The 25,204-nt window shown below is 61.7% G+C and overlaps 3 non-coding genes and 3 pseudogenes across 3 annotated transcripts; all 6 read right to left on the reverse strand.

Moving 5' to 3' along the window:
- Positions 1-3,258: 3,258 nt before the first annotated feature.
- On the reverse strand, positions 3,259-3,392 carry LOC124752522 (annotated as a pseudogene).
- Positions 3,393-4,109: 717 nt separating this feature from the next.
- On the reverse strand, positions 4,110-4,308 carry LOC124752507. The gene has a single exon (XR_007012138.1). It is a non-coding gene; the product is annotated as a U2 spliceosomal RNA (small nuclear RNA).
- A 5,915-nt stretch (positions 4,309-10,223) lies between these two features.
- Positions 10,224-10,357, reverse strand: LOC124752524 (annotated as a pseudogene).
- Positions 10,358-11,074: 717 nt separating this feature from the next.
- On the reverse strand, positions 11,075-11,273 carry LOC124752509. The gene has a single exon (XR_007012140.1). It is a non-coding gene; the product is annotated as a U2 spliceosomal RNA (small nuclear RNA).
- Positions 11,274-17,188: 5,915 nt separating this feature from the next.
- LOC124752525 lies at positions 17,189-17,322 on the reverse strand (annotated as a pseudogene).
- A 757-nt stretch (positions 17,323-18,079) lies between these two features.
- On the reverse strand, positions 18,080-18,278 carry LOC124752506. The gene has a single exon (XR_007012137.1). It is a non-coding gene; the product is annotated as a U2 spliceosomal RNA (small nuclear RNA).
- Positions 18,279-25,204: the final 6,926 nt, after the last annotated feature.

Genomic DNA, 25,204 nt, shown 5'->3' on the forward strand with positions numbered 1-25,204 from the left:
ATGGGCGACAGTGGACAGCCCTGCTTGACGCCCGCCTGGATCTCTATCTCCTCCGTTAGTCCGTCAGATGTACGGACGCGGGTGGAGCAACCATCGTACATATCGGCAATTAGCTGGTGCAATTGCTCTGGTAGTCCCATCCTGCTCAGTACTCCAAGGAGGTGAGCGTGAGGCACTGAACCGAAAGCATTCGCTAGATCAAGCCAAGCAAAGCATGCTTGGCCTCCCCTGCGCCTTGCATCATCAATTGCCGTCTGCACAATGAAGTTGTGCTCGTAGCAGCCTTCAAACGTGCGGAAGCCCTTCTGTTCTGGGGAGAGCAGGTTCAACCGCTCCGCCCAGAGGGAAGTGCGGTCCGCAACGATTGCAGCAAAGAGCTTAGAGATGGTAGAGCTCAATGCTAAAGGCCGCCAGTTTGTCACGTCCGAGACGTCCCCTTTCTTGTGGATGAGGACGGTAGTGGATATTTTCCACTGCACCGGAGTCTTCCGCTCATTCCAGCAGCGCGAGAAGATCTTAGCTAGCACGTGGCAGCCAGGATCCTCACGTCGCAAGTCCGAGTACGTGACTCCGTCTGCCCCAGGAGCAGTATTGCTCGCCTTCTGGAGCCGCTGTTGCACCTCTGAAGGTGTGATCGGCAGCAGGACGTCCTCGCTGACATCAGGAGGTGTGGTGGCGGCAAAGTCCGGGACAGCAGCTGGTGCATCTGTAACGGAAAAGTCGGATTTAGAATATATTACCTTAAAGTGCTCCGTGAGCACGTTGCCATCGATTTGGCAGTACGGCGACGTCTCGCCAAGGACGCGCTGCATCGCCTTACGCCGGTCCGCGCGGTACAGCTTCTGAATCTCAGACGCTGCATTCGCGTCGTACCGACGCTCGGCGGCCGCCGCGCGCCGTGCGCCACGTCCACCGCGCCGCCCACCGCGGCCGCGTGTAGGGGCAGGGGGAGGGGGATTGGCAGCAGCGTCGGCGCGGCCCTGGCCGCGGTGCGCTGCTGCTGGTGGCCCATCCTGTCGACCTCCGGCTGCCTGGCGTTGTGGCTTCGTCTCGGCGATCTCGGAGATGAAGTCCTCGACGACCGCGACGAATGCGTCCCACGGTTGGTTGTGGACGCTCTCCAGGGCCGCCAGCCAGCGCCGCTGCCTCTCCGTTAGCCGAGTGTCCGCCGGGGGAAGGGGGGGCGGAGCTGCCTCAGTTGCGCCCTGTTCGGAGGGTACAGGGGGGCCTGTCAGGTCTGGTGTAGGACGGGAGCCTTGCGGCGGGAGGTTGGGACTGGGCCGGTTGTTACGGCGTCGGCGTCTCCTCTTCTTGCTGCCAGTTCTCGGAGACGCAGCTGCAGTCCCTCCGTTCACGTCGCGCCGCTCCGTCGTCTGCGTCGGTGGTGGTGCCGTGCTGCCATCTGGCGTAGGCCGCTCAGTGCTGCTCTCGGTCGCCGCGCTGGTGACAGGTGGCGCAGCGGTAGCAGCAGGGGCCGGTGTAGCTTGCGCCGGCCTGGCGCTCGGGTCGGGCGCACCGCGGCTGGTGTTCGCCGCGCCGCCAACAGATGGCCCGGCGGTCGCCAGCGGCCCGCCGCCGGCGCGAGAAACACGGGGTGTAGCTCGCGCCGGCTGACCGGACGCGCCGGCTCGCCCCGGACCGCTGTTACGCGGACTGGGTGCCCGACGATCGCTACCAGATGGCGCAGTGGTCGTAGGGGTGGCCGGTGTAGCCCGCGCCGGCCGGGCGTCTCGAGGTGTAGCTCGCGCCGGCCTGGCGCTCGGGCCCAGCGCACTGCGGCTGTTGTTCGCCGCGCCGCCAACAGATGGCCCAGCGGTCGCCCGCGCCCTGCCGCCGGCGCGAGATACACGAGGTGTAGCTCGCGCCGGCCGCCCAGGCGCGTTGGCTCGCGCCGGCCGCTGTTACGCGGACTGGGCGGTATGATGCGCCGTCGGTCCGGGGGCGGTGGTCTGCGTCCTGCAGCACGGCGTCTGTCCCTCCTTGGGGTGACTACGTGCCACTCATGATCTGCAACAGGAGCTTTTGAGTTAATAGCACTCCCTGCCTGAGCGGAGACGGAGTGACGGGCGTCACTCGACGTAACCGCCGGCAGGGCAGAGGAAACGCGGCGCGTGTACGTCTGCGACCGCACAAGCACCACACCATCCGGTGCATCCGCCGGGCGCGCGGCCTTTGGTGCGTCAACCGGCGGCGCGGCTGCGCCGTGAATGACAACACCAACGGTCGCGGCGAGCGAGGCAGCCTGCCTGCCACTGCCCACCCGCACCGCAGAGCCACCTGTTGGCGGCGTAGCGAATGCGGGCGGCAGTCCCAGGCCAGTACCCACGCTCCCGACAGATGGCGGGCGGGAGGCGCCTGCGGCAGCCGCACGACGTGGCCAGCGTACGCCACTGGGCGCAGTGGCCGGCGCGGGCGGCGGCGAGCCGCGGCCCATGCCGGACACAGCGCCTCTGGCCGGAGCGACGCGTTCGGCGGCAGGCGTCGGCAGCGTGCTGCCTTCACCTCCCGAACTTGCGCTCGGCACTCGTGGCGACGCGGTTGACGTCGCGGAGCGTGTCGGCAGGGGGATGCCAGACCTCCTCGGCGTGCGCACACAGAGTACACACGACGCGGGGGTGGCAACCACCGCCGTCCTGGGCGTCGCAGACGCCTGCACACTCACACAGGGTGAGGGCAAGGCAGCCTGTGAGCCCACCACGCTGCTGCGGGTCAGGACCGCCGCGTATGTTAAACCTAAGTCCAGCCGGTCTGTCCTACTAGCTTCGGGGACCGGACTGGGCTGTGGCCATAGCCCCTCTCTATTATCTAAGGCTAGGCGGCCTATGGTACTAGCTTCCCGAGCCGCTTTCGCCTGTGGCTTGCGCCCAGCACTAACTAAGGACGAAGGGCCTGTCCTACTAGCTTCGGGGGCCCTCGCCTGTGACCTCCCGCCGGCTGACCTCTCTGGGTGCCCCAGAGAGCCAGACACGGCATCGTGTCCCATACTCACTCTCCCCCGACTGGCAGCGCCGGGGGTTGCGGAGTCTGCATTGCAGAGCCGCTGGTGTAGCCGCAGCGTCTTCAGCCGCGGGTCGCGTCGGCCGCAAAACTGACACTCGAAAACGGGAACCGTTTCCGGGTCGTGCAGCCTCCTGTAGTGGCGGAGAAGGGCCGAGTGGTCCTTGTACTCCCCAAAAGTTGGTCTCCCGGCAGCCTTGGTGACGAAGCAGATCCGGCAGCGGAAGACCTCCGCCGGCAGCGTCACCACAAGCTCCATCGTTCAGGTCGCGGACCTGAAACAGGAGAATAAGCGCGACCGCTTCCCGGTGCAGTAATCAGTCCATATGAGCTCACATTAAGCTGATAAGAACAGATACTACACTTTGATCTTAGCCAAAAGGCCGAGAAGCGATAAGGAAAAACCGCAGCCGAAGGGCCTAAATGCTTGCAGCGTGTGCGCTCCACATGTGGGAGTGACACACGGTGGTACGGGCCGATATGGCAACTGGCGACCGTCGAAAACACCGCAAAAGCAAGTGCTGGAGGAAAGACAATTCACGGGAGCACTCGTCACCAGCCCAGTACTACCCTCCATGTCGAACAGTAAACCGCGACTCCCATTTGAACGCCGCTAGCTGCCAGGGCAGTGGAGAAGCCGTGAGGCCGCCCCACAGCAGCGCCAGGCCGGCGCGAGCTACACCGGCGCGAGGCCGGCGCGAGCTACACCTAGCCGAGTGCTTACATCGTCCACTGCCTACTGCGTACGTGTGTACACACGTATTCTGCGTGCGTGCGGCGGCGACGACGACGTTCGCGAGGAGCTAAGGATATAACTCCAAAAAATGTAATTAAAATTATCTGTGGCCGGACCATATGTGACGCCAACGAGGCATCCGAAGGCACTCTTCTGTGGCCACATAAATTACCAGCCTAGTGTAATGCGGCTGCAAGAGCGGACCGGCTAACCGCAAAAAAAAAAAACATAAGATGATGTTAAATTAATTACAAGAAATCGTGGTGTGAAAGCAGCTAACTACTGGGCAAATCGACAACCACAACAAGTTTTGCTACCAGCGGAATATCTGATCACTGCAGAATATTAACCCATTTCAGGCTGTGTTTTAATTAATTTTAGGTGGGCCGATCCCGGCGGTACTGCAATGCCGGGCCAACCCGCGACAGAGGTGGAGCAAGCCCCTAGCACTCCGTCATGAGCCAAAAATGAGTTTAATATTCTGGTCCTGCGATGCAGGACGTATCAGATATTAAGCTGATAAGAACAGATTTTTATTTTCCGAGATAATTCTTAGTTACAGTTTTAAGAAGTATAATTTTAAGAAAGAATATTCATGACTCTATACAAATCGAGTTTTACAAATTTAATGAAAATTAAATTGAAATATATAGTAGACGGTTCTAACCGCACTTAAATAGTTGAATTTAATTCTAATTCGTGGGTTAAGCCCACTACTTAAATATTGGAAGACCGCGTTAGGCGCGGGTGCTTAAGTATATTACCTTAAGATTAATCCCGCGGTAGGCGCGGCCTTAGATATTTCAGACCGGGGGAGGTTTGGATCTAGTTTAGGAACTATTTTGTTTTATTTCATTCATCTCCATGCCCTGACAGCACACTGCACATGCACGGCTGCCAGCGGCTGGTGTGCCACGCACGCAGGCGGGTCACACACAGCCGGACTTCTCCCCTCTGTCCGCCTTGCGGCAGACGTCACCAGGGTGTCGTGGCAGGAGGGCGTTGCTTCCCACGCTGGCTGGAGACTGCCGGGCAGTAGGCACACGTTTGGCGCCGCCTAGCACCGCGCCAACCGAGGTGGAGGCCATATTCGGCGGACACCACGGAGGGAGGGGCACCAGGCAGCACCGCACGCACTGCTACTGACTCGGCGCTGCTGCAGTGCGGCGCGAAGATGGTGTAGCGCCGCAGGTCCCGCGTCGTGGAGGAGAATCTCGACGCCGACGTCACGAAGGCACCGACCTCGAAGTTCTCCGACGACTGCAGTCTCGAGGGTCTCGCAGCCTGACGTCAGAGCATGCCACAGTCTAGGGGGACACATACTGGCGGTGGCCAGTAATGTGTTCCACGTAAATGTCGCGGGACCACTTGATGGTGTCAGACACCATCAGCCGCCGCATCAGTTGGCAGTAGCGGCTAGCGATGCCTAGGTGCCGAAGCACTGCATCGTTCTGGCGGTCCCACGCCCCCAGACTGCCAACAACCAGGGCGTCGACAGTGACGGAATAGCCGCGAGCGGCTAATCCGCGCGCAACGTCGGCGTACTTTATCTGCTTCAGTTGCCGAGCGTTGTCGAGCGCGATCCGCCTATTCTCGAAGGGGATCGTCACATCGACGATGGTCACAGTCTTCGCGGCCTCGTCAGTTATTACGAGGTCCGGACGCAGCCCACTGCTGTCCCCTATGACGGTTTGGTTGATCCTGATGTCAGGAACAGCAGCGTTTCCTCTTCTTGGCCGCCCAGCGACTGCTGTCGCGAGGCGGTTGAGGACCGCGTTGTGGCGATACTGCAGGGCTGCTGAGTGCACCATACACGCGTTGATCACGTGTGGGAGCGTCTCGTTGTTGTGGCCACAGCGTCGGCAGGCTTTGTTGTTGTTTGCCCGCCCATCAAAGCGGCGACAACCGTTCAGAGGCACGACTCCGAGCCTGGCGCGATGGATAAAGCGCCAGTCTGCGAAGCGGGTGTATTTGCCTCCCGCTATGAAGTGGTTGGACGCTGTGGACTCCCTGGTACACTCGAACACCTTCCCCTGGTCAGGTTTCCTGAGTAGGAGGTTGCGCAGGCGCTGCCTCAGACACTCGCGGAGCGTCCGCGAGAGGAGACGTTTGGCGCCCCCTCCCACCCGGACATGCTCGACGCCAGTGTTGACGATGCGTCCCACGCTGTCATCATCGTGCTGCGGTCCATCGCCGCCATCTTCGAGGTGTCGTGTAGTCCCGGTCGCCGTCGCCTCCGTGGCCGGCTGCGTCACCCCTCCGATGCCGCCGTGTTCCGCGTCGTCAGCGATGGCGGGCCGGCCGCCGACCTCCACCTGCAACTCGGAAAGCAGTTCACTCCAGCGCCAGGTGACGCCACGCGGCGCTAGGCGCCTTGTGGCGTTCCTGACGCGCGTCCACAGTGACTGGATGTCACCACCGTCGCGTGCGAGGTCACCCTCAGTGCTGCCGCTAAGGTAGGTGGCCAAGTCGGAACGACTCGGCTCCCTCCCCAGTCGGCGGCGCGCGGCCGTAGATAGAGTGGCCCAGGCGATGTCTCGGACGGTGGCGTCGTCGCAGTGCAGCATGCGGAAGCCGTGGACGATCGTCGAGATGTCCGCAGCGTCCGCGAGCGGCGTCAGGCCGCATCCTCCCTCTCCCAGCGCGAGGTAGAGCTGTTCAGTGGACGCACGCTGTGGGAGGAACAGCCAAGATTTGACAGCCGCTTTCACTGCCTTGTCGAGTGCAGATAGCGGCCCCTTGCGTACCGCTCCGCCCCGCATGACAAAGTCAAGCCTAGGGAGGAGGAAGACACGCACAGCGTCAATCTTCTGCCAGGGAGCCAGCAGGGAAGCGTCCAGGTGCTGCAAGTCGCGTCGAATTGCCGCGATCGCATCCGTTGGCGTCTGCGTGACTTTGTACCCGGTGGGGACGCCAAGATGGAGGTAGGCGTCACCCGCACCGAGCACGGCTGGTTCTCCCCCTTGCAGGGTGAATACCGAGCCTAGTGTCTGCCGACGGCGGATGTGAAGCGTGGCACACTTCGACGGCTTGAAGGTAAGCCCGGCCCACGTCGCCGCCTCACCCACAACATTGAGGAGCGTCTGCATCGCCTCTGAATCCCGCGCCAGAAGCACGATATCGTCCGCATACGCCAGTGCACTCACACTGACGCCGCTAAGCGGAATACCACACTCATTTCTGAGCGAGGTTGCGGCGCGAAGTACCGGCTCGAGCGCGAGATTAAAGACGATGGGCGACAGTGGACAGCCCTGCTTGACGCCCGCCTGGATCTCTATCTCCTCCGTTAGTCCGTCAGATGTACGGACGCGGGTGGAGCAACCATCGTACATATCGGCAATTAGCTGATGCAATTGCTCTGGTAGTCCCATCCTGCTCAGTACTCCAAGGAGGTGAGCGTGAGGCACTGAACCGAAAGCATTCGCTAGATCAAGCCAAGCAAAGCATGCTTGGCCTCCCCTGCGCCTTGCATCATCAATTGCCGCCTGCACAATGAAGTTGTGCTCGTAGCAGCCTTCAAACGTGCGGAAGCCCTTCTGTTCTGGGGAGAGCAGGTTCAACCGCTCCGCCCAGAGAGAAGTGCGGTCCGCAACGATTGCAGCAAAGAGCTTAGAGATAGTAGAGCTCAATGCTAAAGGCCGCCAGTTTGTCACGTCCGAGACGTCCCCTTTCTTATGGATGAGGACGGTAGTGGATATTTTCCACTGCACCGGAGTCTTCCGCTCATTCCAGCAGCGCGAGAAGATCTTAGCTAGCACGTGGCAGCCAGGATCCTCACGTCGCAAGTCCGAGTACGTGACTCCGTCTGCCCCAGGAGCAGTATTGCTCGCCTTCTGGAGCCGCTGTTGCACCTCTGAAGGTGTGATCGGCAGCAGGACGTCCTCGCTGACATCAGGAGGCGTGGTGGCGGCAAAGTCCGGGACAGCAGCTGGTGCATCTGTAACGGAAAAGTCGGATTTAGAATATATTACCTTAAAGTGCTCCGTGAGCACGTTGCCATCGATTTGGCAGTACGGCGACGTCTCGCCAAGGACGCGCTGCATCGCCTTACGCCGGTCCGCGCGGTACAGCTTCTGAATCTCAGACGCTGCATTCGCGTCGTACCGACGCTCGGCGGCCGCCGCGCGCCGTGCGCCACGTCCACCGCGCCGCCCACCGCGGCCGCGTGTAGGGGCAGGGGGAGGGGGATTGGCAGCAGCGTCGGCGCGGCCCTGGCCGCGGTGCGCTGCTGCTGGTGGCCCATCCTGTCGACCTCCGGCTGCCTGGCGTTGTGGCTTCGTCTCGGCGATCTCGGAGATGAAGTCCTCGACGACCGCGACGAATGCGTCCCACGGTTGGTTGTGGACGCTCTCCAGGGCCGCCAGCCAGCGCCGCTGCCTCTCCGTTAGCCGAGTGTCGGCCGGGGGAGGGGGGGGCGGAGCTGCCTCAGTTGCGCCCTGTTCGGAGGGTACAGGGGGGCCTGTCAGGTCTGGTGTAGGACGGGAGCCTTGCGGCGGGAGGTTGGGACTGGGCCGGTTGTTACGGCGTCGGCGTCTCCTCTTCTTGCTGCCAGTTCTCGGAGACGCAGCTGCAGTCCCTCCGTTCACGTCGCGCCGCTCCGTCGTCTGCGTCGGTGGTGGTGCCGTGCTGCCATCTGGCGTGGGCCGCTCAGTGCTGCTCTCGGTCGCCGCGCTGGTGACAGGTGGCGCAGCGGTAGCAGCAGGGGCCGGTGTAGCTTGCGCCGGCCTGGCGCTCGGGTCGGGCGCACCGCGGCTGGTGTTCGCCGCGCCGCCAACAGATGGCCCGGCGGTCGCCAGCGGCCCGCCGCCGGCGCGAGAAACACGGGGTGTAGCTCGCGCCGGCTGACCGGACGCGCCGGCTCGCCCCGGACCGCTGTTACGCGGACTGGGTGCCCGACGATCGCTACCAGATGGCGCAGTGGTCGTAGGGGTGGCCGGTGTAGCCCGCGCCGGCCGGGCGTCTCGAGGTGTAGCTCGCGCCGGCCTGGCGCTCGGGCCCAGCGCACTGCGGCTGTTGTTCGCCGCGCCGCCAACAGATGGCCCAGCGGTCGCCCGCGCCCTGCCGCCGGCGCGAGATACACGAGGTGTAGCTCGCGCCGGCCGCCCAGGCGCGTTGGCTCGCGCCGGGCCGCTGTTACGCGGACTGGGCGGTATGATGCGCCGTCGGTCCGGGGGCGGTGGTCTGCGTCCTGCAGCACGGCGTCTGTCCCTCCTTGGGGTGACTACGTGCCACTCATGATCTGCAACAGGAGCTTTTGAGTTAATAGCACTCCCTGCCTGAGCGGAGACGGAGTGACGGGCGTCACTCGACGTAACCGCCGGCAGGGCAGAGGAAACGCGGCGCGTGTACGTCTGCGACCGCACAAGCACCACACCATCCGGTGCATCCGCCGGGCGCGCGGCCTTTGGTGCGTCAACCGGCGGCGCGGCTGCGCCGTGAATGACAACACCAACGGTCGCGGCGAGCGAGGCAGCCTGCCTGCCACTGCCCACCCGCACCGCAGAGCCACCTGTTGGCGGCGTAGCGAATGCGGGCGGCAGTCCCAGGCCAGTACCCACGCTCCCGACAGATGGCGGGCGGGAGGCGCCTGCGGCAGCCGCACGACGTGGCCAGCGTACGCCACTGGGCGCAGTGGCCGGCGCGGGCGGCGGCGAGCCGCGGCCCATGCCGGACACAGCGCCTCTGGCCGGAGCGACGCGTTCGGCGGCAGGCGTCGGCAGCGTGCTGCCTTCACCTCCCGAACTTGCGCTCGGCACTCGTGGCGACGCGGTTGACGTCGCGGAGCGTGTCGGCAGGGGGATGCCAGACCTCCTCGGCGTGCGCACACAGAGTACACACGACGCGGGGGTGGCAACCACCGCCGTCCTGGGCGTCGCAGACGCCTGCACACTCACACAGGGTGAGGGCAAGGCAGCCTGTGAGCCCACCACGCTGCTGCGGGTCAGGACCGCCGCGTATGTTAAACCTAAGTCCAGCCGGTCTGTCCTACTAGCTTCGGGGACCGGACTGGGCTGTGGCCATAGCCCCTCTCTATTATCTAAGGCTAGGCGGCCTATGGTACTAGCTTCCCGAGCCGCTTTCGCCTGTGGCTTGCGCCCAGCACTAACTAAGGACGAAGGGCCTGTCCTACTAGCTTCGGGGGCCCTCGCCTGTGACCTCCCGCCGGCTGACCTCTCTGGGTGCCCCAGAGAGCCAGACACGGCATCGTGTCCCATACTCACTCTCCCCCGACTGGCAGCGCCGGGGGTTGCGGAGTCTGCATTGCAGAGCCGCTGGTGTAGCCGCAGCGTCTTCAGCCGCGGGTCGCGTCGGCCGCAAAACTGACACTCGAAAACGGGAACCGTTTCCGGGTCGTGCAGCCTCCTGTAGTGGCGGAGAAGGGCCGAGTGGTCCTTGTACTCCCCAAAAGTTGGTCTCCCGGCAGCCTTGGTGACGAAGCAGATCCGGCAGCGGAAGACCTCCGCCGGCAGCGTCACCACAAGCTCCATCGTTCAGGTCGCGGACCTGAAACAGGAGAATAAGCGCGACCGCTTCCCGGTGCAGTAATCAGTCCATATGAGCTCACATTAAGCTGATAAGAACAGATACTACACTTTGATCTTAGCCAAAAGGCCGAGAAGCGATAAGGAAAAACCGCAGCCGAAGGGCCTAAATGCTTGCAGCGTGTGCGCTCCACATGTGGGAGTGACACACGGTGGTACGGGCCGATATGGCAACTGGCGACCGTCGAAAACACCGCAAAAGCAAGTGCTGGAGGAAAGACAATTCACGGGAGCACTCGTCACCAGCCCAGTACTACCCTCCATGTCGAACAGTAAACCGCGACTCCCATTTGAACGCCGCTAGCTGCCAGGGCAGTGGAGAAGCCGTGAGGCCGCCCCACAGCAGCGCCAGGCCGGCGCGAGCTACACCGGCGCGAGGCCGGCGCGAGCTACACCTAGCCGAGTGCTTACATCGTCCACTGCCTACTGCGTACGTGTGTACACACGTATTCTGCGTGCGTGCGGCGGCGACGACGACGTTCGCGAGGAGCTAAGGATATAACTCCAAAAAATGTAATTAAAATTATCTGTGGCCGGACCATATGTGACGCCAACGAGGCATCCGAAGGCACTCTTCTGTGGCCACATAAATTACCAGCCTAGTGTAATGCGGCTGCAAGAGCGGACCGGCTAACCGCAAAAAAAAAAAACATAAGATGATGTTAAATTAATTACAAGAAATCGTGGTGTGAAAGCAGCTAACTACTGGGCAAATCGACAACCACAACAAGTTTTGCTACCAGCGGAATATCTGATCACTGCAGAATATTAACCCATTTCAGGCTGTGTTTTAATTAATTTTAGGTGGGCCGATCCCGGCGGTACTGCAATGCCGGGCCAACCCGCGACAGAGGTGGAGCAAGCCCCTAGCACTCCGTCATGAGCCAAAAATGAGTTTAATATTCTGGTCCTGCGATGCAGGACGTATCAGATATTAAGCTGATAAGAACAGATTTTTATTTTCCGAGATAATTCTTAGTTACAGTTTTAAGAAGTATAATTTTAAGAAAGAATATTCATGACTCTATACAAATCGAGTTTTACAAATTTAATGAAAATTAAATTGAAATATATAGTAGACGGTTCTAACCGCACTTAAATAGTTGAATTTAATTCTAATTCGTGGGTTAAGCCCACTACTTAAATATTGGAAGACCGCGTTAGGCGCGGGTGCTTAAGTATATTACCTTAAGATTAATCCCGCGGTAGGCGCGGCCTTAGATATTTCAGACCGGGGGAGGTTTGGATCTAGTTTAGGAACTATTTTGTTTTATTTCATTCATCTCCATGCCCTGACAGCACACTGCACATGCACGGCTGCCAGCGGCTGGTGTGCCACGCACGCAGGCGGGTCACACACAGCCGGACTTCTCCCCTCTGTCCGCCTTGCGGCAGACGTCACCAGGGTGTCGTGGCAGGAGGGCGTTGCTTCCCACGCTGGCTGGAGACTGCCGGGCAGTAGGCACACGTTTGGCGCCGCCTAGCACCGCGCCAACCGAGGTGGAGGCCATATTCGGCGGACACCACGGAGGGAGGGGCACCAGGCAGCACCGCACGCACTGCTACTGACTCGGCGCTGCTGCAGTGCGGCGCGAAGATGGTGTAGCGCCGCAGGTCCCGCGTCGTGGAGGAGAATCTCGACGCCGACGTCACGAAGGCACCGACCTCGAAGTTCTCCGACGACTGCAGTCTCGAGGGTCTCGCAGCCTGACGTCAGAGCATGCCACAGTCTAGGGGGACACATACTGGCGGTGGCCAGTAATGTGTTCCACGTAAATGTCGCGGGACCACTTGATGGTGTCAGACACCATCAGCCGCCGCATCAGTTGGCAGTAGCGGCTAGCGATGCCTAGGTGCCGAAGCACTGCATCGTTCTGGCGGTCCCACGCCCCCAGACTGCCAACAACCAGGGCGTCGACAGTGACGGAATAGCCGCGAGCGGCTAATCCGCGCGCAACGTCGGCGTACTTTATCTGCTTCAGTTGCCGAGCGTTGTCGAGCGCGATCCGCCTATTCTCGAAGGGGATCGTCACATCGACGATGGTCACAGTCTTCGCGGCCTCGTCAGTTATTACGAGGTCCGGACGCAGCCCACTGCTGTCCCCTATGACGGTTTGGTTGATCCTGATGTCAGGAACAGCAGCGTTTCCTCTTCTTGGCCGCCCAGCGACTGCTGTCGCGAGGCGGTTGAGGACCGCGTTGTGGCGATACTGCAGGGCTGCTGAGTGCACCATACACGCGTTGATCACGTGTGGGAGCGTCTCGTTGTTGTGGCCACAGCGTCGGCAGGCTTTGTTGTTGTTTGCCCGCCCATCAAAGCGGCGACAACCGTTCAGAGGCACGACTCCGAGCCTGGCGCGATGGATAAAGCGCCAGTCTGCGAAGCGGGTGTATTTGCCTCCCGCTATGAAGTGGTTGGACGCTGTGGACTCCCTGGTACACTCGAACACCTTCCCCTGGTCAGGTTTCCTGAGTAGGAGGTTGCGCAGGCGCTGCCTCAGACACTCGCGGAGCGTCCGCGAGAGGAGACGTTTGGCGCCCCCTCCCACCCGGACATGCTCGACGCCAGTGTTGACGATGCGTCCCACGCTGTCATCATCGTGCTGCGGTCCATCGCCGCCATCTTCGAGGTGTCGTGTAGTCCCGGTCGCCGTCGCCTCCGTGGCCGGCTGCGTCACCCCTCCGATGCCGCCGTGTTCCGCGTCGTCAGCGATGGCGGGCCGGCCGCCGACCTCCACCTGCAACTCGGAAAGCAGTTCACTCCAGCGCCAGGTGACGCCACGCGGCGCTAGGCGCCTTGTGGCGTTCCTGACGCGCGTCCACAGTGACTGGATGTCACCACCGTCGCGTGCGAGGTCACCCTCAGTGCTGCCGCTAAGGTAGGTGGCCAAGTCGGAACGACTCGGCTCCCTCCCCAGTCGGCGGCGCGCGGCCGTAGATAGAGTGGCCCAGGCGATGTCTCGGACGGTGGCGTCGTCGCAGTGCAGCATGCGGAAGCCGTGGACGATCGTCGAGATGTCCGCAGCGTCCGCGAGCGGCGTCAGGCCGCATCCTCCCTCTCCCAGCGCGAGGTAGAGCTGTTCAGTGGACGCACGCTGTGGGAGGAACAGCCAAGATTTGACAGCCGCTTTCACTGCCTTGTCGAGTGCAGATAGCGGCCCCTTGCGTACCGCTCCGCCCCGCATGACAAAGTCAAGCCTAGGGAGGAGGAAGACACGCACAGCGTCAATCTTCTGCCAGGGAGCCAGCAGGGAAGCGTCCAGGTGCTGCAAGTCGCGTCGAATTGCCGCGATCGCATCCGTTGGCGTCTGCGTGACTTTGTACCCGGTGGGGACGCCAAGATGGAGGTAGGCGTCACCCGCACCGAGCACGGCTGGTTCTCCCCCTTGCAGGGTGAATACCGAGCCTAGTGTCTGCCGACGGCGGATGTGAAGCGTGGCACACTTCGACGGCTTGAAGGTAAGCCCGGCCCACGTCGCCGCCTCACCCACAACATTGAGGAGCGTCTGCATCGCCTCTGAATCCCGCGCCAGAAGCACGATATCGTCCGCATACGCCAGTGCACTCACACTGACGCCGCTAAGCGGAATACCACACTCATTTCTGAGCGAGGTTGCGGCGCGAAGTACCGGCTCGAGCGCGAGATTAAAGACGATGGGCGACAGTGGACAGCCCTGCTTGACGCCCGCCTGGATCTCTATCTCCTCCGTTAGTCCGTCAGATGTACGGACGCGGGTGGAGCAACCATCGTACATATCGGCAATTAGCTGATGCAATTGCTCTGGTAGTCCCATCCTGCTCAGTACTCCAAGGAGGTGAGCGTGAGGCACTGAACCGAAAGCATTCGCTAGATCAAGCCAAGCAAAGCATGCTTGGCCTCCCCTGCGCCTTGCATCATCAATTGCCGCCTGCACAATGAAGTTGTGCTCGTAGCAGCCTTCAAACGTGCGGAAGCCCTTCTGTTCTGGGGAGAGCAGGTTCAACCGCTCCGCCCAGAGAGAAGTGCGGTCCGCAACGATTGCAGCAAAGAGCTTAGAGATAGTAGAGCTCAATGCTAAAGGCCGCCAGTTTGTCACGTCCGAGACGTCCCCTTTCTTATGGATGAGGACGGTAGTGGATATTTTCCACTGCACCGGAGTCTTCCGCTCATTCCAGCAGCGCGAGAAGATCTTAGCTAGCACGTGGCAGCCAGGATCCTCACGTCGCAAGTCCGAGTACGTGACTCCGTCTGCCCCAGGAGCAGTATTGCTCGCCTTCTGGAGCCGCTGTTGCACCTCTGAAGGTGTGATCGGCAGCAGGACGTCCTCGCTGACATCAGGAGGCGTGGTGGCGGCAAAGTCCGGGACAGCAGCTGGTGCATCTGTAACGGAAAAGTCGGATTTAGAATATATTACCTTAAAGTGCTCCGTGAGCACGTTGCCATCGATTTGGCAGTACGGCGACGTCTCGCCAAGGACGCGCTGCATCGCCTTACGCCGGTCCGCGCGGTACAGCTTCTGAATCTCAGACGCTGCATTCGCGTCGTACCGACGCTCGGCGGCCGCCGCGCGCCGTGCGCCACGTCCACCGCGCCGCCCACCGCGGCCGCGTGTAGGGGCAGGGGGAGGGGGATTGGCAGCAGCGTCGGCGCGGCCCTGGCCGCGGTGCGCTGCTGCTGGTGGCCCATCCTGTCGACCTCCGGCTGCCTGGCGTTGTGGCTTCGTCTCGGCGATCTCGGAGATGAAGTCCTCGACGACCGCGACGAATGCGTCCCACGGTTGGTTGTGGACGCTCTCCAGGGCCGCCAGCCAGCGCCGCTGCCTCTCCGTTAGCCGAGTGTCGGCCGGGGGAGGGGGGGGCGGAGCTGCCTCAGTTGCGCCCTGTTCGGAGGGTACAGGGGGGCCTGTCAGGTCTGGTGTAGGACGGGAGCCTTGCGGCGGGAGGTTGGGACTGGGCCGGTTGTTACGGCGTCGGCGTCTCCTCTTCTTGCTGCCAGTTCTCGGAGACGCAGCTGCAGTCCCTCCGTTCACGTCGCGCCGCTCCGTCGTCTGCGTCGGTGGTGGTGCCGTGCTGCCATCTGGCGTGGGCCGCTCAGTGCTGCTCTCGGTCGCCGCGCTGGTGACAGGTGGCGCAGCGGTAGCAGCAGGGGCCGGTGTAGCTTGCGCCGGCCTGGCGCTCGGGTCGGGCGCACCGCGGCTGGTGTTCGCCGCGCCGCCAACAGATGGCCCGGCGGTCGCCAGCGGCCCGCCGCCGGCGCGAGAAACACGGGGTGTAGCTCGCGCCGGCTGACCGGACGCGCCGGCTCGCCCCGGACCGCTGTTACGCGGACTGGGTGCCCGACGATCGCTACCAGATGGCGCAGTGGTCGTAGGGGTGGCCGGTGTAGCCCGCGCCGGCCGGGCGTCTCGAGGTGTAGCTCGCGCCGGCCTGGCGCTCGGGCCCAGCGCACTGCGGCTGTTGTTCGCCGCGCCGCCAACAGATGGCCCAGCGGTCGCCCGCGCCCTGCCGCCGGCGCGAGATACACGAGGTGTAGCTCGCGCCGGCCGCCCAGGCGCGTTGGCTCGCGCCGGGCCGCTGTTACGCGGACTGGGCGGTATGATGCGCCGTCGGTCCGGGGGCGGTGGTCTGCGTCCTGCAGCACGGCGTCTGTCCCTCCTTGGGGTGACTACGTGCCACTCATGATCTGCAACAGGAGCTTTTGAGTTAATAGCACTCCCTGCCTGAGCGGAGACGGAGTGACGGGCGTCACTCGACGTAACCGCCGGCAGGGCAGAGGAAACGCGGCGCGTGTACGTCTGCGACCGCACAAGCACCACACCATCCGGTGCATCCGCCGGGCGCGCGGCCTTTGGTGCGTCAACCGGCGGCGCGGCTGCGCCGTGAATGACAACACCAACGGTCGCGGCGAGCGAGGCAGCCTGCCTGCCACTGCCCACCCGCACCGCAGAGCCACCTGTTGGCGGCGTAGCGAATGCGGGCGGCAGTCCCAGGCCAGTACCCACGCTCCCGACAGATGGCGGGCGGGAGGCGCCTGCGGCAGCCGCACGACGTGGCCAGCGTACGCCACTGGGCGCAGTGGCCGGCGCGGGCGGCGGCGAGCCGCGGCCCATGCCGGACACAGCGCCTCTGGCCGGAGCGACGCGTTCGGCGGCAGGCGTCGGCAGCGTGCTGCCTTCACCTCCCGAACTTGCGCTCGGCACTCGTGGCGACGCGGTTGACGTCGCGGAGCGTGTCGGCAGGGGGATGCCAGACCTCCTCGGCGTGCGCACACAGAGTACACACGACGCGGGGGTGGCAACCACCGCCGTCCTGGGCGTCGCAGACGCCTGCACACTCACACAGGGTGAGGGCAAGGCAGCCTGTGAGCCCACCACGCTGCTGCGGGTCAGGACCGCCGCGTATGTTAAACCTAAGTCCAGCCGGTCTGTCCTACTAGCTTCGGGGACCGGACTGGGCTGTGGCCATAGCCCCTCTCTATTATCTAAGGCTAGGCGGCCTATGGTACTAGCTTCCCGAGCCGCTTTCGCCTGTGGCTTGCGCCCAGCACTAACTAAGGACGAAGGGCCTGTCCTACTAGCTTCGGGGGCCCTCGCCTGTGACCTCCCGCCGGCTGACCTCTCTGGGTGCCCCAGAGAGCCAGACACGGCATCGTGTCCCATACTCACTCTCCCCCGACTGGCAGCGCCGGGGGTTGCGGAGTCTGCATTGCAGAGCCGCTGGTGTAGCCGCAGCGTCTTCAGCCGCGGGTCGCGTCGGCCGCAAAACTGACACTCGAAAACGGGAACCGTTTCCGGGTCGTGCAGCCTCCTGTAGTGGCGGAGAAGGGCCGAGTGGTCCTTGTACTCCCCAAAAGTTGGTCTCCCGGCAGCCTTGGTGACGAAGCAGATCCGGCAGCGGAAGACCTCCGCCGGCAGCGTCACCACAAGCTCCATCGTTCAGGTCGCGGACCTGAAACAGGAGAATAAGCGCGACCGCTTCCCGGTGCAGTAATCAGTCCATATGAGCTCACATTAAGCTGATAAGAACAGATACTACACTTTGATCTTAGCCAAAAGGCCGAGAAGCGATAAGGAAAAACCGCAGCCGAAGGGCCTAAATGCTTGCAGCGTGTGCGCTCCACATGTGGGAGTGACACACGGTGGTACGGGCCGATATGGCAACTGGCGACCGTCGAAAACACCGCAAAAGCAAGTGCTGGAGGAAAGACAATTCACGGGAGCACTCGTCACCAGCCCAGTACTACCCTCCATGTCGAACAGTAAACCGCGACTCCCATTTGAACGCCGCTAGCTGCCAGGGCAGTGGAGAAGCCGTGAGGCCGCCCCACAGCAGCGCCAGGCCGGCGCGAGCTACACCGGCGCGAGGCCGGCGCGAGCTACACCTAGCCGAGTGCTTACATCGTCCACTGCCTACTGCGTACGTGTGTACACACGTATTCTGCGTGCGTGCGGCGGCGACGACGACGTTCGCGAGGAGCTAAGGATATAACTCCAAAAAATGTAATTAAAATTATCTGTGGCCGGACCATATGTGACGCCAACGAGGCATCCGAAGGCACTCTTCTGTGGCCACATAAATTACCAGCCTAGTGTAATGCGGCTGCAAGAGCGTTCTGGCTAACCGCAAAAAAAAAAAAATAAATAAATAAATAAATAAATAAATAAATAAATAAAGTTCGTAAGATAATGTCAAATTAATTACAAGAAATCGTGGTGTGTAAGCAGCTAACTACTGGGCACATCGACAACTACAACAAGTTTTGCTACCAGCGGAATATCTGATAACTGCAGAATATTAACCCATTTCAGGCTATGTTTTAATTAATTTTAGGTGGGCCGATCCCGGCGGTACTGCAATGCCGGGCCAACCCGCGACAGAGGTGGAGCAAGCCCCTAGCACTCCGTCATGAGCCAAAAATGAGTTTAATATTCTGGTCCTGCGATGCAGGACGTATCAGATATTAAGCTGATAAGAACAGATTTTTATTTTCCGAGATAATTCTTAGTTACAGATTTAAGAAGTATAATTTTAAGAAAGAATATTCATGACTCTATACAAATCGAGTTTTACAAATTTAATGAAAATTAAATTGAAATATATAGTAGACGGTTCTAACCGCACTTAAATAGTTGAATTTAATTCTAATTCGTGGGTTAAGCCCACTACTTAAATATTGGAAGACCGCGTTAGGCGCGGGTGCTTAAGTATATTACCTTAAGATTAATCCCGCGATAGGCGCGGCCTTAGATATTTCAGACCGGGGAAGGTTTGGAACTAGTTTTAGGAACTATTTTGTTTTATTTCATTCATCTCCATGCCCTGACAGCACACTGCACATGCACGGCTGCCAGCGGCTGGTGTGCCACGCACGCAGGCGGGTCACACGCAGCCGGACTTCTCCCCTCTGTCCGCCTTGCGGCAGACGTCACCGGGGTGTCGTGGCAGGAGGGCGTTGCTTCCCACGCTGGCTGGAGACTGCCGGGCAGTAGGCACACGTTTGGCGCCGCCTAGCACCGCGCCAACCGAGGTGGGGGCCATATTCGGCGGACACCACGGAGGGAGGGGCACCAGGCAGCACCGCACGCACCGCTACTGACTCGGCACTGCTGCAGTGCGGCGCGAAGATGGTGTAGCGCCGCAGGTCCCGCGTCGTGGAGGAGAATCTCGACGCCGACGTCACGAAGGCACCGACCTCGAAGTTCTCCGACGACTGCAGTCTCGAGGGTCTCGCAGCCTGACGTCAGAGCATGCCACAGTCTAGGGGGACACATACTGGCGGTGGCCAGTAATGTGTTCCACGTAAATGTCGCGGGACCACTTGATGGTGTCAGACACCATCAGCCGCCGCATCAGTTGGCAGTAGCGGCTAGCGATGCCTAGGTGCCGAAGCACTGCATCGTTCTGGCGGTCCCACGCCCCCAGACTGCCGACAACCAGGGCGTCGACAGTGACGGAATAGCCGCGAGCGGCTAATCCGCGCGCAACGTCGGCGTACTTTATCCTCTTCAGTTGCCGAGCGTTGTCGAGCGCAATCCGCCTATTCTCGAAGGGGATTGTCACATCGACGATGGTCACAGTCTTCGCGGCCTCGTCAGTTATTACGAGGTCCGGACGCAGCCCACTGCTGTCCCCTATGACGGCTTGGTTAATCCTGATGTCAGGAACAGCAGCGTTTCCTCTCCTTGGCCGCCCAGCGACTGCTGTCGCGAGGCGGTTGAGGACCGCGTTGTGACGATACTGCAGGGCTGCTGAGTGCACCATGCACGCGTTAATCACGTGCGGGAGCGTCTCGTTGTTGTGGCCACAGCGTCGGCAGGCTTTGTTGTTGTTTGCCCGCCCGTCAAAGCGGCGACAACCGTTCAGAGGCACGACTCCGAGCCTGGCGCGATGGATAAAGCGCCAGTCTGCGAAGCGGGTGTATTTGCCTCCCGCTATGAAGTGGTTGGACGCTGTGGACTCCCTGGTGCACTCGAACACCTTCCCCTGGTCCGGTTTCCTGAGTAGGATGTGGCGCAGGCGCTGTCTCAGACACTCGCGGAGCGTCCGCGAGAGAAGACGTTTGGCGCCCCCTCCCACCCGGACATGCTCGACGCCAGTGTTGACGATGCGTCCCACGCTGTCATCATCGTGCTGCGGTCCATCGCCGCCATCTTCGAGGTGTCGTGTAGTCCCGGTCGCCGTCGCCTCCGTGGCCGGCTGCGTCACCCCTCCGATGCCGCCGTGTTCCGCGTCGTCAGCGATGGCGGGCCGGCCGCCGACCTCCACCTGCAACTCGGAAAGCAGTTCACTCCAGCGCCAGGTGACGCCACGCGGCGCTAGGCGCCTTGTGGCGTTCCTGACGCGCGTCCACAGTGACTGGATGTCACCACCGTCGCGTGCGAGGTCACCCTCAGTGCTGCCGCTAAGGTAGGTGGCCAAGTCGGAACGACTCGGCTCCCTCCCCAGTCGGCGGCGCGCGGCCGTAGATAGAGTGGCCCAGGCGATGTCTCGGACGGTGGCGTCGTCGCAGTGCAGCATGCGGAAGCCGTGGACGATCGTCGAGATGTCCGCAGCGTCCGCGAGCGGCGTCAGGCCGCATCCTCCCTCTCCCAGCGCGAGGTAGAGCTGTTCAGTGGACGCACGCTGTGGGAGGAACAGCCAAGATTTGACAGCCGCTTTCACTGCCTTGTCGAGTGCAGATAGCGGCCCCTTGCGTACCGCTCCGCCCCGCATGACAAAGTCAAGCCTAGGGAGGAGGAAGACACGCACAGCGTCAATCTTCTGCCAGGGAGCCAGCAGGGAAGCGTCCAGGTGCTGCAAGTCGCGTCGAATTGCCGCGATCGCATCCGTTGGCGTCTGCGTGACTTTGTACCCGGTGGGGACGCCAAGATGGAGGTAGGCGTCACCCGCACCGAGCACGGCTGGTTCTCCCCCTTGCAGGGTGAATACCGAGCCTAGTGTCTGCCGACGGCGGATGTGAAGCGTGGCACACTTCGACGGCTTGAAGGTAAGCCCGGCCCACGTCGCCGCCTCACCCACAACATTGAGGAGCGTCTGCATCGCCTCTGAATCCCGCGCCAGAAGCACGATATCGTCCGCATACGCCAGTGCACTCACACTGACGCCGCTAAGCGGAATACCACACTCATTTCTGAGCGAGGTTGCGGCGCGAAGTACCGGCTCGAGCGCGAGATTAAAGACGATGGGCGACAGTGGACAGCCCTGCTTGACGCCCGCCTGGATCTCTATCTCCTCCGTTAGTCCGTCAGATGTACGGACGCGGGTGGAGCAACCATCGTACATATCGGCAATTAGCTGATGCAATTGCTCTGGTAGTCCCATCCTGCTCAGTACTCCAAGGAGGTGAGCGTGAGGCACTGAACCGAAAGCATTCGCTAGATCAAGCCAAGCAAAGCATGCTTGGCCTCCCCTGCGCCTTGCATCATCAATTGCCGCCTGCACAATGAAGTTGTGCTCGTAGCAGCCTTCAAACGTGCGGAAGCCCTTCTGTTCTGGGGAGAGCAGGTTCAACCGCTCCGCCCAGAGAGAAGTGCGGTCCGCAACGATTGCAGCAAAGAGCTTAGAGATAGTAGAGCTCAATGCTAAAGGCCGCCAGTTTGTCACGTCCGAGACGTCCCCTTTCTTATGGATGAGGACGGTAGTGGATATTTTCCACTGCACCGGAGTCTTCCGCTCATTCCAGCAGCGCGAGAAGATCTTAGCTAGCACGTGGCAGCCAGGATCCTCACGTCGCAAGTCCGAGTACGTGACTCCGTCTGCCCCAGGAGCAGTATTGCTCGCCTTCTGGAGCCGCTGTTGCACCTCTGAAGGTGTGATCGGCAGCAGGACGTCCTCGCTGACATCAGGAGGCGTGGTGGCGGCAAAGTCCGGGACAGCAGCTGGTGCATCTGTAACGGAAAAGTCGGATTTAGAATATATTACCTTAAAGTGCTCCGTGAGCACGTTGCCATCGATTTGGCAGTACGGCGACGTCTCGCCAAGGACGCGCTGCATCGCCTTACGCCGGTCCGCGCGGTACAGCTTCTGAATCTCAGACGCTGCATTCGCGTCGTACCGACGCTCGGCGGCCGCCGCGCGCCGTGCGCCACGTCCACCGCGCCGCCCACCGCGGCCGCGTGTAGGGGCAGGGGGAGGGGGATTGGCAGCAGCGTCGGCGCGGCCCTGGCCGCGGTGCGCTGCTGCTGGTGGCCCATCCTGTCGACCTCCGGCTGCCTGGCGTTGTGGCTTCGTCTCGGCGATCTCGGAGATGAAGTCCTCGACGACCGCGACGAATGCGTCCCACGGTTGGTTGTGGACGCTCTCCAGGGCCGCCAGCCAGCGCCGCTGCCTCTCCGTTAGCCGAGTGTCGGCCGGGGGAGGGGGGGGCGGAGCTGCCTCAGTTGCGCCCTGTTCGGAGGGTACAGGGGGGCCTGTCAGGTCTGGTGTAGGACGGGAGCCTTGCGGCGGGAGGTTGGGACTGGGCCGGTTGTTACGGCGTCGGCGTCTCCTCTTCTTGCTGCCAGTTCTCGGAGACGCAGCTGCAGTCCCTCCGTTCACGTCGCGCCGCTCCGTCGTCTGCGTCGGTGGTGGTGCCGTGCTGCCATCTGGCGTGGGCCGCTCAGTGCTGCTCTCGGTCGCCGCGCTGGTGACAGGTGGCGCAGCGGTAGCAGCAGGGGCCGGTGTAGCTTGCGCCGGCCTGGCGCTCGGGTCGGGCGCACCGCGGCTGGTGTTCGCCGCGCCGCCAACAGATGGCCCGGCGGTCGCCAGCGGCCCGCCGCCGGCGCGAGAAACACGGGGTGTAGCTCGCGCCGGCTGACCGGACGCGCCGGCTCGCCCCGGACCGCTGTTACGCGGACTGGGTGCCCGACGATCGCTACCAGATGGCGCAGTGGTCGTAGGGGTGGCCGGTGTAGCCCGCGCCGGCCGGGCGTCTCGAGGTGTAGCTCGCGCCGGCCTGGCGCTCGGGCCCAGCGCACTGCGGCTGTTGTTCGCCGCGCCGCCAACAGATGGCCCAGCGGTCGCCCGCGCCCTGCCGCCGGCGCGAGATACACGAGGTGTAGCTCGCGCCGGCCGCCCAGGCGCGTTGGCTCGCGCCGGGCCGCTGTTACGCGGACTGGGCGGTATGATGCGCCGTCGGTCCGGGGGCGGTGGTCTGCGTCCTGCAGCACGGCGTCTGTCCCTCCTTGGGGTGACTACGTGCCACTCATGATCTGCAACAGGAGCTTTTGAGTTAATAGCACTCCCTGCCTGAGCGGAGACGGAGTGACGGGCGTCACTCGACGTAACCGCCGGCAGGGCAGAGGAAACGCGGCGCGTGTACGTCTGCGACCGCACAAGCACCACACCATCCGGTGCATCCGCCGGGCGCGCGGCCTTTGGTGCGTCAACCGGCGGCGCGGCTGCGCCGTGAATGACAACACCAACGGTCGCGGCGAGCGAGGCAGCCTGCCTGCCACTGCCCACCCGCACCGCAGAGCCACCTGTTGGCGGCGTAGCGAATGCGGGCGGCAGTCCCAGGCCAGTACCCACGCTCCCGACAGATGGCGGGCGGGAGGCGCCTGCGGCAGCCGCACGACGTGGCCAGCGTACGCCACTGGGCGCAGTGGCCGGCGCGGGCGGCGGCGAGCCGCGGCCCATGCCGGACACAGCGCCTCTGGCCGGAGCGACGCGTTCGGCGGCAGGCGTCGGCAGCGTGCTGCCTTCACCTCCCGAACTTGCGCTCGGCACTCGTGGCGACGCGGTTGACGTCGCGGAGCGTGTCGGCAGGGGGATGCCAGACCTCCTCGGCGTGCGCACACAGAGTACACACGACGCGGGGGTGGCAACCACCGCCGTCCTGGGCGTCGCAGACGCCTGCACACTCACACAGGGTGAGGGCAAGGCAGCCTGTGAGCCCACCACGCTGCTGCGGGTCAGGACCGCCGCGTAAGTTAAACCTAAGTCCAGCCGGTCTGTCCTACTAGCTTCGGGGACCGGTCTGGGCTGTGGCCATAGCCCCTCTCTATTATCTAAGGCTAGGCGGCCTATGGTACTAGCTTCCCGAGCCGCTTTCGCCTGTGGCTTGCGCCCAGCACTAACTAAGGACGAAGGGCCTGTCCTACTAGCTTCGGGGGCCCTCGCCTGTGACCTCCCGCCGGCTGACCTCTCTGGGTGCCCCAGAGAGCCAGACACGGCATCGTGTCCCATACTCACTCTCCCCCGACTGGCAGCGCCGGGGGTTGCGGAATCTGCATTGCAGAGCCGCTGGTGTAACCGCAGCGTCTTCAGCCGCGGGTCGCGTCGGCCGCAAAACTGACACTCGAAAACGGGAACCGTTTCCGGGTCGTGCAGCCTCCTGTAGTGGCGGAGAAGGGCCGAGTGGTCCTTGTACTCCCCAAAAGTTGGTCTCCCGGCAGCCTTGGTGACGAAGCAGATCCGGCAGCGGAAGACCTCCGCCGGCAGCGTCACCACAAGCTCCATCGTTCAGGTCGCGGACCTGAAACAGGAGAATAAGCGCGACCGCTTCCCGGTGCAGTAATCAGTCCATATGAGCTCACATTAAGCTGATAAGAACAGATACTACACTTTTTTTTTTTTTTTTTTTTTTTTTTTTTCTTTTTTTTGTTTTTTTTTTTTTTTTTTTTTTTTTTGTTTATTTTTTTTTTTTTTTTTATTTTTTTTTTTTTTTAATGGGCCTCCTTCCTCCCCTACAGCCCTGCCTTGTCCTCTCCAAAAATGCCGCCATCCTAGAGTGTCGACGCAGCACGCACAGGGTGCATTGAGTAGCAAGACTTGTTGCCAGGAACGAAATTAAAGGCGAGGGGCATACTCTGCTATGCCGCAGTGGGCGACGACACTTGACTCAGAAAGACACCTCGCTCTGCAGGTGTGAAGAAATAGTGAGTTGAGAACCAAAAGGAAGAAAGAAAGAAAGATAGAAATGAAAGGAAATTAAAAACAGGGACGGCAGCACACACAAGTGAAAATGAGACTGGCGAGATAATCCCATCGCCTAGAGAATTAACTAAGGAATAGGCTTCTAAGAGTGATTGCGTGATTCCTATTTGTCCAATAAAGTTTTTGCAATAATTGTTCCAATTGCGAATCTGGGGTGAGTCAAGTCAGAGATTGGTGCAAAAAAAAAAAACCAGGGCAATCCTAGGCAATGCCTGGACAAGGCGCCCTAGGCAACCTTGAACACCGTTTGGTATCCATGGATCATTGCAACTTTCAAATACCGGGCAAAAGTGGTCGTATAGTTTCGAGCAGATTCCGCCACGCGATGCTGGCTCCACAGGTAGTCCATGTAAGAGACAGCATCGGCGAGGGAAAGGTCGTAGATCGTGAAAATGGTGTGGCCCAAGAGCCACACCATTGCGTTACGCCTTGGTCGGGGTTGTGTTTGAAGATCAGGTGTAAGGAACCAGTCGGTGGATACATTTGCTGGCGTCGTCCCACCGATCAGCGCTATGAGTACACGTGCAAGGGTCCA

This window comes from Schistocerca piceifrons, unplaced genomic scaffold (assembly GCF_021461385.2).
Source record: "Schistocerca piceifrons isolate TAMUIC-IGC-003096 unplaced genomic scaffold, iqSchPice1.1 HiC_scaffold_468, whole genome shotgun sequence".
NCBI lineage: Eukaryota > Metazoa > Arthropoda > Insecta > Orthoptera > Acrididae > Schistocerca > Schistocerca piceifrons.